Below are 13,348 nucleotides of genomic sequence, written 5' to 3' on the forward strand. Positions count from 1 at the left end.
GGAGGAAGGAGGGAGGGAGGGAGGGAGGAAGGAAGGAAGGAAGGAAGGAAGGAAGGAAGGAAGGAAGGAAGGAAGGAAAGGAAGGAAAGGAAGGAAAGGAAGGAAAGGAGGGAAGGAGGGAGGGAGGGAGGGAGGGAGGGAGGAAGGAAGGAAGGAAGGACAGTAAAGCCAGTTATGAGAATGTTTGACTTCTTACCACGTAACAAAAGTTCTGTTCACACAGTACTACAGCCCTGGTGGTGTGGTGGATTAAGCATTGACCCGCTAGCTCCCAGGCGGGTGGTTCGAATCCACCGGCAGCTCTGAGGGAGAAAGATGAGGCTGGCTGGCTGCGCCCATGAAGATTTACAGCCTTGGGGACCCAGGGGCTGTGTTCCTCTTTCCTGCAGGTTTGCTGTGCGTCAGAACCGGCTTGGTGGCAGTCAGGTGGGGTTGGGTTGTATTAAGTGTGCAGTTGTTGCTGGTGTTACGTGTGGGTGAGTCGACTGCAGCTCAGCGACCCTGTGTACAGTGCGCCTCAGCCTTACCCTGTCTCGTGCCGGCTTCAGTGTGTCCAGTATTCTCCAGCCCACTGCTAACCCGTCTTGTGCTGACCATCCACGTTTCCAAGCCGATGCCTCTTCCCAAGGACGAATCCCTCTGAACAATATCCCCAAAGTAGTCGAGACTTTGACCATTTCGATCTCTAAGGAGCACCCTGGCTCCACTTTCTTCAAGACAGACTTGCTTGTTCTCCTGGCCGTCCATGAAATAGTACTCTTCCTCCAGCGCCACAGGTCAAAGGCCTTGATTCTTCTTGAGTCCTTGTCAACTTTCAAATGATGAGAATGTTGTAATCTTGGGAGAATGACCAGAATGTTACACAAGTATAGGTTTTACATAAGCACAATCAAATGTTCTGGGGTTCTCATTCTTCTCAGAATCAACCACAGTTTGTTGTGATACACACAGTCAAAAGCCTTTGCTTAGTCAATGAAGCATAGACATTCCTCTGGTATTCTCTGCTTTAAGCCAAGACCCATCTAACATTAGCTATAATATCCCTACTACTACGGCCTCTTCTAAACCCAGCCTGCACATCTGGCAGTTCTCTGTTGACGTGTTGCTTCAGTAATTTTTGGAGACTTTTCAGCAGAATCGTGCTTGCATGTGATATTAATGATATTGTTTAATAATTTCTGCACTCTGTCGGGTCACCCTTCTTGGAATGGGGACAAATATTATCTCTTCCAGTTAATTGGCCAGGTGATTGTCCTTCAGATTTCTTGGCACAACTTAGCACATCCAAGGCAGCGTCTGTTTGTTAAAATATGTCAGTTGGTATGTCGTCAGCTCCTGGAGCCTTGTTTTTTGCCAATTCCTTCATAGCAACTTGAACTTCCTCCTTCATCACCTCAGTCAGGCTCTTGCTCATACACTGTTTCATGAAATTCTTCTGTGTCAGCCAATTTCTTCTGGTACAGTGACTCTGCTTACTCCTTCCATCTTCTTTTAATTATTCTTGGATCACTTAACATTCTGCCCAAAGCGTCCAAAAGTATTGCTGCTCGTGGCTTGAATTTGTTTTTCAGTTCCTTCAGCTTAAGAAATGCTGAGCAAGTCTGGCCCTTTTGATTTTCTGCCTCCAGCTCTTTGCACATTTCATTATAGTATTTTGCTTTGTTATCCCAAGCTGCCCTTTGACATTTTCTCATCAGCTCTTTAATTCCTTGATTTCTTCCTTTACCTTTGGCTTCTTGGTGGGACGATATCCTCCTACAGCTCATTTGGACTTCGTTCCTTGGTGTTCAAGGCCTCCAACCCGTACCTGAGATGATTTTGAAATTCAAATGGGATAGACTTAAGGTCAAATTTTGGTTCCTGTGCATTTGATTTTATTTTCTTCAGCTTCAGTTTGAACTTGTGTGGTCTGTTCACAATCAGCACCTGGTCTAGTTTTCCCAGCCTCCAAAAACCCTGTGTACAATAGAGCACACTTTGACTAGCAGACGTGGCAATTGAGGCCGAGATCTCAGCTATGGAAACACACAAAGAAGGAGCAACAGCTGTAGCAGACACTAGTGATTGAAACGTGCAATGTGAGAAGCATGAATGTAGGAACATTGGACATTGTTAAAAAAAAGAAATGGAATGCATAAATATTGACATACTAGGTATTGGTGAAGTGAGATGGCTTGTCATAGGACATTTTGAATCAGATGATCGTATGATCTACTATGCCAGGAATGAAAAGGTGAAGGAAAAACGGGGTTGCTTTCATAATCAAAAAAGTAATTTCTAGATCCATCATGAAATACAATGTGGTGAGTGACAGGATAATATCCATATGCATACAAGGACGTCCAGTGAATACCACTGTCATTCAAATATATACACCGACAGCTAGAGCCAAAGAGGAGGAAGTAGAAGATTTTTCCCAGCTTCTGCAGTCAGAAATCGATAAAACGTGCAATCAGGTTGCATTGATAATAATGGGTGATTGGGATGCAGAAGTTGGGAACAGGGAAGAAGGATCAGTAGCTGGGACACGTGGATTTGGTGACAGAAATGAAGCTGGAGATAGAATGATAGAATTTTGCACATTCAATGATTTATTCATTGCAAATACATTTTATAATAGATACAAACGCAGGCTCTACACATGGATTTTACCTGATGGTATGCATAGGAATTGCTGTGTGTGACTCGTAGCAGCCCTGTGAGCAAAGACTCTGAGCCTCGGCCTGTCTTGTACCGTCCTCATCACCTCCAGCATACTAGAGCCCATTGCTGGAGTCACGGTGTCAGTCTCTTTCTCTGACCCTCCATGCTTCTCAGGGTGACGTCCTTCTCCAAGGACTAGCCCCTCCTAACAAGATGCACAAAATACATGAGGTGAAGCTTCACCCACCTTACTTCCAACGAGTGCCCTGTCCCACACTTTCTCTGAGACAGATTTGTTAGTTCTTTGACAGTCTGTGGGATAGTGAGTACTCTTCTCCAGCACCACAGTTGAAAGGCATCAAGCCGCCTTCTACCGTCCTTAGTCAGTTTTTAGATGCATAGCAAATAAGGAAAAGACCTTGGTTTGGATCTAGACGCACTTTTGTCTTTAAACCAACATTATGAGTCTTCAGTGCTTTGGAACATGACGTCAGATTTCCTCAGTGCAACGCATCTTTTGATTTCTTGACTGCTGGTACCAAAGATGTTGATTGTGAACTCAAGGAAGATGAAATGGTTGGAAATTTCCATCTTTTTTCCATCTATCAGGATGCAGAAGCAGTAGAGAAATTAAAAATGGAACAAAAAACCAACCAAACAAAATGCTCTGTACCTTCACCTAGATCCTTCCCAGTGCTAACAGTTAACATGATGCATTTGTACAGTGATAAAATCAGGAAAGCCAAGTTAATGACAATTATTTACGCACTGCCACTGAGTCACCTCCAACTCAGGGACCCCCATGGGACAGAGGAGAGCTGCCCTGAGTGGTTTCCAAGGCTGCACATTTTTAGGGAAGCAGACCGCCTTATCTTTCTCCCAAGGACTGGTTGATGAGTCCGAACCAGTGACCTTCCATGATAAGCCACTGCTTAACCACTGCACTATCACAATTCATTGCTAACATCTGATTATTCAGATTTCCCTCATGGTCAAAATTCTAACAGTTACCCTGATGAGTGTGGGTGTTTAGTTTCTGGCCCAGAATTCCATCCAGTATGCGATCTGGCGGTCACATCTCCTTAGTCTCCATTGACCTGGAATAACGTCAGTCTCTGGACCTTGATGTTGTGAAGAGAATAAAACAAAAGCAAAGTCACTAGTGCAGAGTCGGTGCCTGCTTGTGGAGACCCTCCCTTAGGGTTTCCGAGGCTGTAAATCTTCATGGGAGGAGACTGGTAGGTTTGAACTTTTAACCTTGTAGTTAGTGGCTTGATGCATTACGCCCTGTGCCATCAGGGTTCCTGATGAAGACCACAGGCTGTATGAGTTTGTAGAATCCCTCTTGATTTGGGTTTGACTGTGGTTTCCCGTGGCTAGAGTCACACTGTACATTTTCAGAAAGACACATAGAAGTTCCCCTCTTGTCTTTCTCACTGTGTCATCTCTGGGGACACATGGCCATCTGCTCCTTTACTGGGGATGTTAACATGACCATGTGGGTTTTAATAACTCAGCTTGTGTTCTTTTTGCTGCACTAGGCTGTGCCCAGAGCCCTGTGTCTGTACCGTGTACGAGCTGTCTGAACTGGGACTCTCTTTAAACAGATGAAAGTGTTCTTAAGTGATAGTGGGGCTTGGGGTGCGGCTTTCAGGCTGTGAGTTCACCTGGAGGCGGAAGCCAGGTTTGAATCTCTAGCGTGAGTATACGTTATGCAAAGAAAATACTCAATTACATTCGCTGAATAAATTTAAAAAAAAAACCAACAACGTATGAATAAGAAGCATTTCTCCAGGCAGGTGTTCCTTGAGGGCAGGGAGCTGTGTCTTATCTATCCCTCTGGTGGTCTAATGTTAAGGAGTCCACTGGCAGTGCAAAGGCAAGCGGTTCAAATCCATCAGCTGCTGTGAGGCAGAAAGATGGGCAGTCTCCTCCTGTGTGATTTACGGCCCCTGAAAACCTGCTGGAGACCCGCCATGAGTTGGGTCTGCCTCAGGGGCAATGCGTTGTTGCCTATGTTCTGAAGTTGTTAGCTGCTGTTGTGTTAACCACGGTTGTTGCTCCCTACTGTTATTGTGTCTGTTCTGAATAATAGTATCCTTGTGAAGGTAACCTTGAGTGGCTCTGAGTCTCTGCACAGTCACTGGCACGTTCAAGGTCACCATTTTCATTACTGGGTCAGTCCGTCTCACTGACAGGCTCTCTCTCATCTTCGTTGGCCCTCCCCACCCCGGATGACCTCCTCCCTCCGGCAGCCCATGCCTCCTGATAGTGGGTCAGCAGCAGACGATTCTGACGGCATTCTTCTGGGATCCGTTGGGTTTTCCATGGCTAATCCTCACCGATCAGCAGGGCTGTCTGCACCCCATTGGAAACACTGGCCAGGCTGGTGAGCCCTGAGCCCAGAGCCTGGCCAAGTCCAGACTGCTGACCCACCGGTCCAGGGAGATGAGAACATGGTATTATTTTAAGCATCTAAATTTGTGGTGAAAGAAACTCTGGTGACACAGTGGTTAAAACATTCAGCTGCTAACCAACGTATCAGAGGTTTGAACCCAACCACCAACTGCTCTTCAGGGTAAAGATCAGGCAGCTCTATAAGATGCCAGCCTTGGAAACTAGGGCGGCTCTGCTCCGACTTGGGTGCTTGGAGTCAGAGTTAAAGGCATTGGGGGGCTTTGGACTCATTAGAAATGGATGGTAATTTATTATGCAGCAATCAAATGAATATAGAAGTTATGCCAAGTGTAATGGTCTAGGGACCTCTGAGTAGGAGTAGGAGGTGACCACCCAGCATTCAATTTGGAGTTGGTTGTTATTTTTAGTGGCCATAGTTAAGCTCTGTTAGAGTTGTGGTGTTGGGAAGAGTACAAAATGTCCCATGGACAGCCAAGAGCACTCACGAGTCTGCTGGGAGGAGGTGCAACCAGGGTGTTCTTTGGAGGCAAGGATGGTGAAACTTTGTCTCATGCTTTGATCCTCTTACCAGGAGGGGCCAGTCCTTGGGAACGACATCATGCTTGGAAAGGTGGAGGGTCCGAGAGAGAGGACGCCGCTCAATGAGATGCACTGTTCTAGTGACTGTACCAGCGGCTTGAGCATGTGGGTGACACAGGGGCTGGCTCAGGATGGGACACGGTTCAGATCTGTTGTTCATAGGGTTGCAGTTAGGTGATAACTCAGTGACATCAAACATCAACAAGAGAGAGCTCAGGACCCTTTTGTGCTCTTAAAAACCACGGCGCTCTAATATTCCTGTCTCAGGAATTTAACTGTAAGAGGATCAGCAAGGTATCAAATGCCACCTCATAGAAGGACCCCGTCATCCAGCAAGTTCTGAGTTAGAGCAGACTCCATGTCATCTCGTGATGATGACAACAACAGTGGTGAACACCACGGTTCTAAGCTAGGGCTTTGGAGGTAGTGGCTCGAGGACCAGGGCTTTGATTTGAAGCAGCTCATGGATGTGGCTTCTCCCAGCTCATCTGGGAGCCACAGAGTCAAAGAGTCTGCTGGCTCGAGGGAGTGGTCTTAAAGTTTACAATGTGCAAGTGGCCTCAAGGTTATATAACTGGGCTTATAAGCTCTTGAGCACTTGCTAATTCCTTCTACTCCTCCCTCACTTTTTAAGAACAAGAAACCTGAAGCAGGGCTTTGACACAGATGTACCCTCTATGGCTGAGAAGGGTGTGGGGGCAGGAGGGAAGTTTTCTGTCTGTGACAGTGTGGCCGCACATTCTCGTGGTCCTGGGTCCACCCTTTCCTGGTGTGACTGTACCTTAGACACGACACAAACGGGCAAGCCAGGGAATTTCACGTTTCAGCAGGTCCCTGTCTAGGGGGTTTTCAATGGCATTTCATGTAGCCTCGTTTGAAAGCAACTCAGAAACGGCTCCGTGCTAGGAAAGGAAGTGCCCAAACCAGGCTGACTTAGACTGAAACTCCAGATGTCACCACATTTCCAAACACGTGTGGTTTCGAGGTGTACAGCAAGGGCAGCCTCCAAGGATGCTGAGTTGTCTGGCCAGGAGCCAAGTGGCTTGAGCTGCTGCTCACAAAAAAACGTTCCTTTGGCCAGTGCCATCTGGACACTGCTGTGCTGGGTGTGAGTTGGAGCCAGGCTGTTTACACGGTTTGAGACGGGTGACCTACAGCGAGGGCTGGCATGGGCCAAGTTCATACACGTAACTTCGGAGGTCCTGGCCTAGATCTCAGAGCCATCTTTCTCCTCATTGGCCCCAAACGAAACCAAACTCAGTACCACTGAGTCAGTTCTCATCCGTAGTGACACTCCAGGCCAGAGTAGAAAGGCCCCCTTTGGTTTCCAAGACTGTGAGTCTTCTAGAAACAGACAGGCTCATCTTTCTCCTGTCGGATGGCTGGCGGGTTCAAACTTGGTTAGTCACCAAAATGCTTTTAGCCATAGTGCCATTAGGGCCCCCTCCCAGTTATCCCAAGGAGATGGAATATAGGTTTGGAGAGACAGAACGTTCTTAGTCCCCAGGGATCCTTGATCTTGGTAAGTCAACATAGATCTCTGATCTGTCCAATTAGTATCCAAATCCTTCCATGACTTCCAACACCAATCTGTGTCTTCTTTCATTCTTAACATGATAACTGCTTTTATCCATCTCTGTCCTGGGTCCTTTTTCCAAGCTGGCCATCTACCCTCTAGGCTTGTCTCCTTAAAAAAACAGGATTCTCCAGATTTCACTTTCTTTAGTTTTGCATAAACCTTCTCCCATCTATAATGCCTTGCATTGCAAACATATTTGTTTACAAGGACTCCTTTTGCAAACAGTTTTTGCCTTGATTTTGGATGTTACACTATCTGCAAACATCGATAATAATACAGTGAAACCTTGGCAGCTTTAACTTGGTGAGAGGATTGCCTTGTTCTTCAGATCTTCAAAGTTTTCTACCTTTGACGGGATACAATCTTAGAACTTTTCTACTGCTTTCTATTAATCAAACTTATTTGAGTGTTTCTTCTCTGACAGGTTTCTGTCTTGCACAGAGTCTGGCTTTTGCAGGTTTTACACACACACACACACACACACACACACACACACACACACACGTATATATGTGTGTGTAAACAAAAGTAAATTAAAAATTTCATCTTACAACTGACAAAAATAGAGAGAGTCAAGGAGAGAAGGAACGTGACTTCCACCAAGAAAAAAGAGCCAGGGATGGACACCACCTTTTAGACTAGGGAGCCCTGTGCTGAGAAACTCCTAGACCCAAGCTACACTGATGCCACAACATGCATTGGTCTCCAAGGGACGCTCATGCCAACAGATGTTGAAAAGAGACAAGGTCCTTCCTCTAGAGTCAAAAGAAGAGAATACTCCTCTAGAGCTGAAGACTTGAATTGGACTTCTAGCCTCTTAAACTGTGGGAGACTAAATTTCTGTGTGGTAAAGCTGTCTGCTAGTGATAATTCTGTTATCACACTGCTAGAAAGACAAGTTCTCCCACCCCTATCTTGCTGTGTGCAGGTACAGGACACGGCAACATCCACGTAATGTCCATGCAGCCATACTGCAGAAGTGCAGGAGTTAACCAACCATCGGGAAGGGTAAACATTAAGTGCAGGAGTTAACTACCCATCGGAAAGGGTAAACATTGACCAGTGAATTATAGAAGCCAGTGTACAAAACTTCCATATTACTCAGAGATGCTGGACTTCGTATGGCCTCTTTGAAGATGTCCTGTGAGGCCAAGCCAGCCACTTTGTCATCAGGATATGAACAGCTGGTAATGATTTTCTTCTGTCTGCCTGCCTTCTATCTCTCTCTCTATCCCTGGCTTCCCCACTCCAACACCTTACCTTCCTTGGCCTTGAACCCCTAGAAGAGAGTTAGCATGTAATGTTTTCTTCTGTTTTTGAGGAAACTAAAGCCACAAATAGTATCTCTATAGACCTCAGGAGAAAGATCCAACTCCTCTCCAGTCTCAAGGTTCTCCATGACCTGACTTTTACCCACCTCAGCACCCTCACGCCTTCCCAGAACACCACTCCTCTCTCTGTGCCTGATGTACCAGTTCTCAAGTTCTTCAAACTACTTTTAACGTACAGCCAAACCAAGACAGCACTTCACCAACTTTGTTTATTCCGTGCTCTTGTCCTCAATAGCTTTCCCCTGTTCGGTGTGGTTGATGAATGCCTATTCTATAAGCCATGGCTCAGGGGTCCTTACCTCCATGAAGCTACCTGTCCCAGGTTGAATTTTTCATTCTTCCTAATTGTGCCGTTGAACCCCACCTTCTGCAGTATCCCAATAACAGCTCCATTCCTATTTTATTTTTCCCTTGCTTTCACGTATCTGGGAAGCTCTGATTGTATATGTCGTCTGTAGGGATTTGGATTGCTAAACCAAAGGTAGGCATTCCCTGCTGCTTCACATCCCTGGCTTCTCGGAGGGAATACGATCGACACTCTTCCCATATCATCGCCTCTGAAACACCTACTGCAGGGTCAGTTATGAATCAGTTCTAACTTCATGACAATGAGCTTTTGAGGTTTTTTTTTAAATTTTATTATTTTTTATGTGCATACCGTTAAATCAGATCTGACTGGTACAGGAGGAGATTGTTCCTCCTTCTCCAGCAGAGCCTCTGGTGGATTTGAACCGTGCACCTCTGGGATTGCAGTACACCTTCTTGCCACTCGGCCACCAGAGCTCGCCTAGCTTTTGAGTTTTGAGCTACGTATCTTTTGATATATGAGTTCCACAAGGGTAGAAAGGTCTGTGTCTTGTGCCCATTTTTGAGTGCCTGTCTGGCTTCCTTAACCATGAAGACAGGATGGTATTGTTATCATGGTGTCTTGGAAGCCATCCATGACTTGGTACAAAATAGAAACTCAACACATTGATGAATCAGATGGGTCCTTGGATGAAATTCAGTCTAAACCTTTGGGATGGCGATGGTTGCGTGTCGTCTTGGCTGGGCAGTGATTCTGTGGCTTGGAAGTTCTACAATAATGATGTTACCTCCATGATGGAATCTGCTGTGAGCAGTCAATCCATTGAAGGAGTATCCTTGGGGGTGGGGGTATGGACATAACCGAAAGTATATGAACATTCTGGTAAAGCTCTCTAGCTTTTTCTTTGCTCCGAACCCTGCATCTGGTTCAAGGTGACTTCTGGCTCTTGGGACTCAAGCCACTGTTTTTTTTAATATTTCCTGTCAGTCTTGAATTCATCAACCTCCAAAGTCAGCAGTTTGCCACCTGACATGCAGATATTGGCTTCATGCACTGTTGCTTCTCATGAGCCAGCAGCCTGTTGTCTGACCTGCTGGTGTTAGGTGTCTTGGCCTCTGCAGCTGTGTGGGTCAGGAGTAGTCACCAGCCTGATGTCCAACCCACTGACTCGGGACTTGCCAGGCTTCCTTACTGAGCGAGCCATTGCCTTGAGATAAGTCTTCTTACAGAAGTCTTTATAGGCGTCTGTAAAGTGTAAGATTCTAGAGAGTTCCACCTGAGACAGTCATCCAGCATTTCTTGAGTAATTACCACGGACAGAGAAGCACTCCGAAGTGAGTCAGTTGTCTCAACAGTTGTCTCCTCAGTACACACGGTTTCTCACAAAAACTGGTGGATGAGTCATGACAAAACCAAGCCAGTATGTATGTAAGAAGGCAACTGAAAGGTTCTCACCCCCACATGGCAGGTCTCAGCAGGGAGAAAGGCTCAGCTCGGTAATGCTAACTAACAGTGGGGCTCACTCTGGGATTCAGAGGTGTGGCAGCCAGTCCAGAGGAGGGGGAAGTGGCCTCTTAGTCCTTATTTGTTTAAAGTCTCCTGAGAAGGAAATATCCTGAGGCAAGATCAAGTCCTGGCTGTCAAACGTCATGTTCACGGACTTTGCCCAATGGTAGTGCACTGAGAACAACATAAAAAGGGCTACTTTACTGCTAACGTCGTGAGGCATTTTGGGTGCAGACCTGCTGTGTTTTGTAATTAGAGAGACAGTTTTTCACCTCAGTGAAGCCTGGGACTTTCTTAGTTGGAGTCCAGATGGTGTCAGGCTAGAGGGGTTTAGGAACAGTGGTTGACCACAGTGCTGTGTTGTTGTTGTTAAGTGCCGTTGAGTCATAGGCGACTTGTAGCGACCCAGTGAACGAAAATCCTGGACACCTGTATAACTTTTGTCCTCTCTCCAGGTTCATGGCATTTCCAGAGGCAAGCTCTTATGGAAGTGGATGCCACTCCTGCTCCCAAGATTGTTTTAGAGCTTGTGCTCTACAGAGATGTAAATGGAGGTGGGGAGAAGGGATACGTGGCAGGTTCCATGCAATCCTGAGAAGGGTCTGTTCTCTACTCCATGCATGAATCCTCCCTGTTGAGGACCCAACTAGGGGTGAGATAGCACATTTTTAGGGTTAACGTGAGGATGGAATGAGACCCAGCAAAATGTGGGGTGGTGGTTCCCCCTCTAGACACGTTGTTATGTCAAGTCAGTTCCAACTCAGCCGTCCCAAGCGGCTGAGTAGAACTGTCCCATGAGATTCTTCTCTAGGCTGTGATCTCAATGGGAGTAGATCGCCAGGCCTTTTCTCCCATGGAAAACTGGGTAGATTTGAACTAGCAACCTTTTGAGTTGCTAATTTAATCATTTGTGCCACTAGGACTTTTAGATGTATTAGGTATTGGTATCATTGTGGAGTAGTTATTAGTAGTATTACTGTGATGGTGATGATGATGTTAGAGTGGCCTGCTCTCTGATACATAGTGACTGTGTATGATGAAATTTACGTTAAATAAGATAATGCATATAAAGCCCTTCACCCAGTGTCTGTACTCAGTGAAAGCTTTATAAGTTTTCACTGTTGTTGTTGATTGCCTTCGAGGCGAGCACGACTTATAGTGACCCTCCTGGCAGCCCACTCTTCCTCACGAGCATCCTAGTTTAAAGGCATCATGGATTGTTGTTGTTGTTGTTGTTTGGTGCAACAGAGTCAGACTCTTGGCGGAGTCTCCAGTGGATTTTAAGAGGCTTTAAATCACGTGGGAGGAGACTGCCCATCTTTCTCCTGAAGAGTAGCTGGTGGATTTGAACTGGTTGCCTTGGGGTTGACAGGGCAACTGCTTGTTGCCATGAATGTTACAGTGGACTTGACATTGCACTCAATCCTCAAAGAACTCTTCTAGAAGATAGAATTCCCATGAAAGGTAAGGAGACTGAGGCCAAGCTTGAAGATGTTGAGATGTTAAGACCGCAGTTTCTTTGTGACAGACGCTTGGATGAAAGCACGCACAGGCAGAGTCGCGCGCTCAAGGCATGAGAACAGCCCACAGAGATGCAGGATGTGCCAGATGCTTGGTTGAGCCCTCACGCTGGCGAGACCCGTCAGCCCGAACCAGTCCTTGAACTCTCGTCTCTGATATGAAGTCCCGTTCTTATCCATAGTGCTGTGCGGGTGTGGGAAAGGCCCTGCGGTTCTGGTCCCTGGCATGACAGGAACAAACATGGAGACAGAGTGAGCTTGGACCTGGGCTCGTATCTGTGTCCTTGGCTCCCAGAATAGCCAGGTCCAGGGAAAGAGAGAGGGAGATTCCAGGCGAGCCGGAAAACTGGTTTGGCTGAATGTTCTAAATTTAGAAGAGGACTTGGCCGTGCCCTCGGTGGCTTTTGACTGGAGCCCAAACTGGAGTGCAGTGTTTTTCCTCTTTGATTTCCCTGTGGGGTGGGGACGCGAGTCTGTTCTCAGGTTCCTGATGGCTCTGTCACTGGTGCCAGGTTTATAAATACCCTCTCCCTCGCTGGCTGTTCTGACCCCAGTGTAGCGGCCGTCACAGCAGCATTCCCCATGTGGCGCTGACTGCCATTCGGCAGGTGGTTACCAGCAGTGACAGGCGGTGTCCACCTCAGGGACCATCTGTGTCAGAGCAATGGCCTGTCCTCACAGGACGCAGGGCCTGGGGGCTGCCTTCCCCTCTCCGTGTCCATGCCAGGCAGTCAGAAGCCATGGAGAGTATCTGCTTTGAGTCCTGGGCTCTTCCAGGGGTGTGCTATGTGAGAACACACTGCCAGGCCCACCAGGAAGGGTGGGAAGCTTAGGGGACAGGGAGGTTAGAACGTTGGTGGAAACATTGAGAAAGGGGTAATGAGAACAGTTGTGCTATTTGGAGGTTGTAATCTGTGTCCCTGAATAATTGAGCCTGGAGCAATGATGGGGATGGTGTGTCTTTGTGAAACACACTTACTCAGATTCTCTCTGTCTCTGTCTCTGTCTCTGTGTCTCTGTCTCTCTCTCACACACACGCACACGGAAAAATTCCATGCTCTCAGCTGCACTCATCTCACATACTTTGGACATGTTGTCAGGAGGGGCCATGGAAAAAGACATCATGCTGGGAAGGGTGGGAGGGGGGTCAGAGAAAGAGAAAGAAGCAGCCCCTTTAGTGAGGTGGATGGACACAGTGACCGTGACAGTGGACTTGAGATGGTGAAGGTGATGTGGGGTAGGGCAGCTTCTCCACAGGAAGGAGAGGAGACGGTCGGCCTCAGTGAAGACTGGAAGCCTTGGAGGCCCTGCGGCCATTCCTACCTGGACCTGCCCGATCACCGGGAGTTGGATGCAACTTGTTGTCTGTGGTTTTGGTTTGGGGATGAAGTGAGCTGATGCTGAGTGTTCCATGAACAGACCAGCGTGATCTCTGTCACCCACAGAGCATGAAGTATAATTCTGT

The sequence above is a fragment of the Elephantulus edwardii genome, unplaced genomic scaffold (assembly GCF_000299155.1).
Source record: "Elephantulus edwardii isolate Elephantulus edwardi_28Jun2011 unplaced genomic scaffold, EleEdw1.0 scaffold00072, whole genome shotgun sequence".
Classification (NCBI taxonomy): domain Eukaryota; kingdom Metazoa; phylum Chordata; class Mammalia; order Macroscelidea; family Macroscelididae; genus Elephantulus; species Elephantulus edwardii.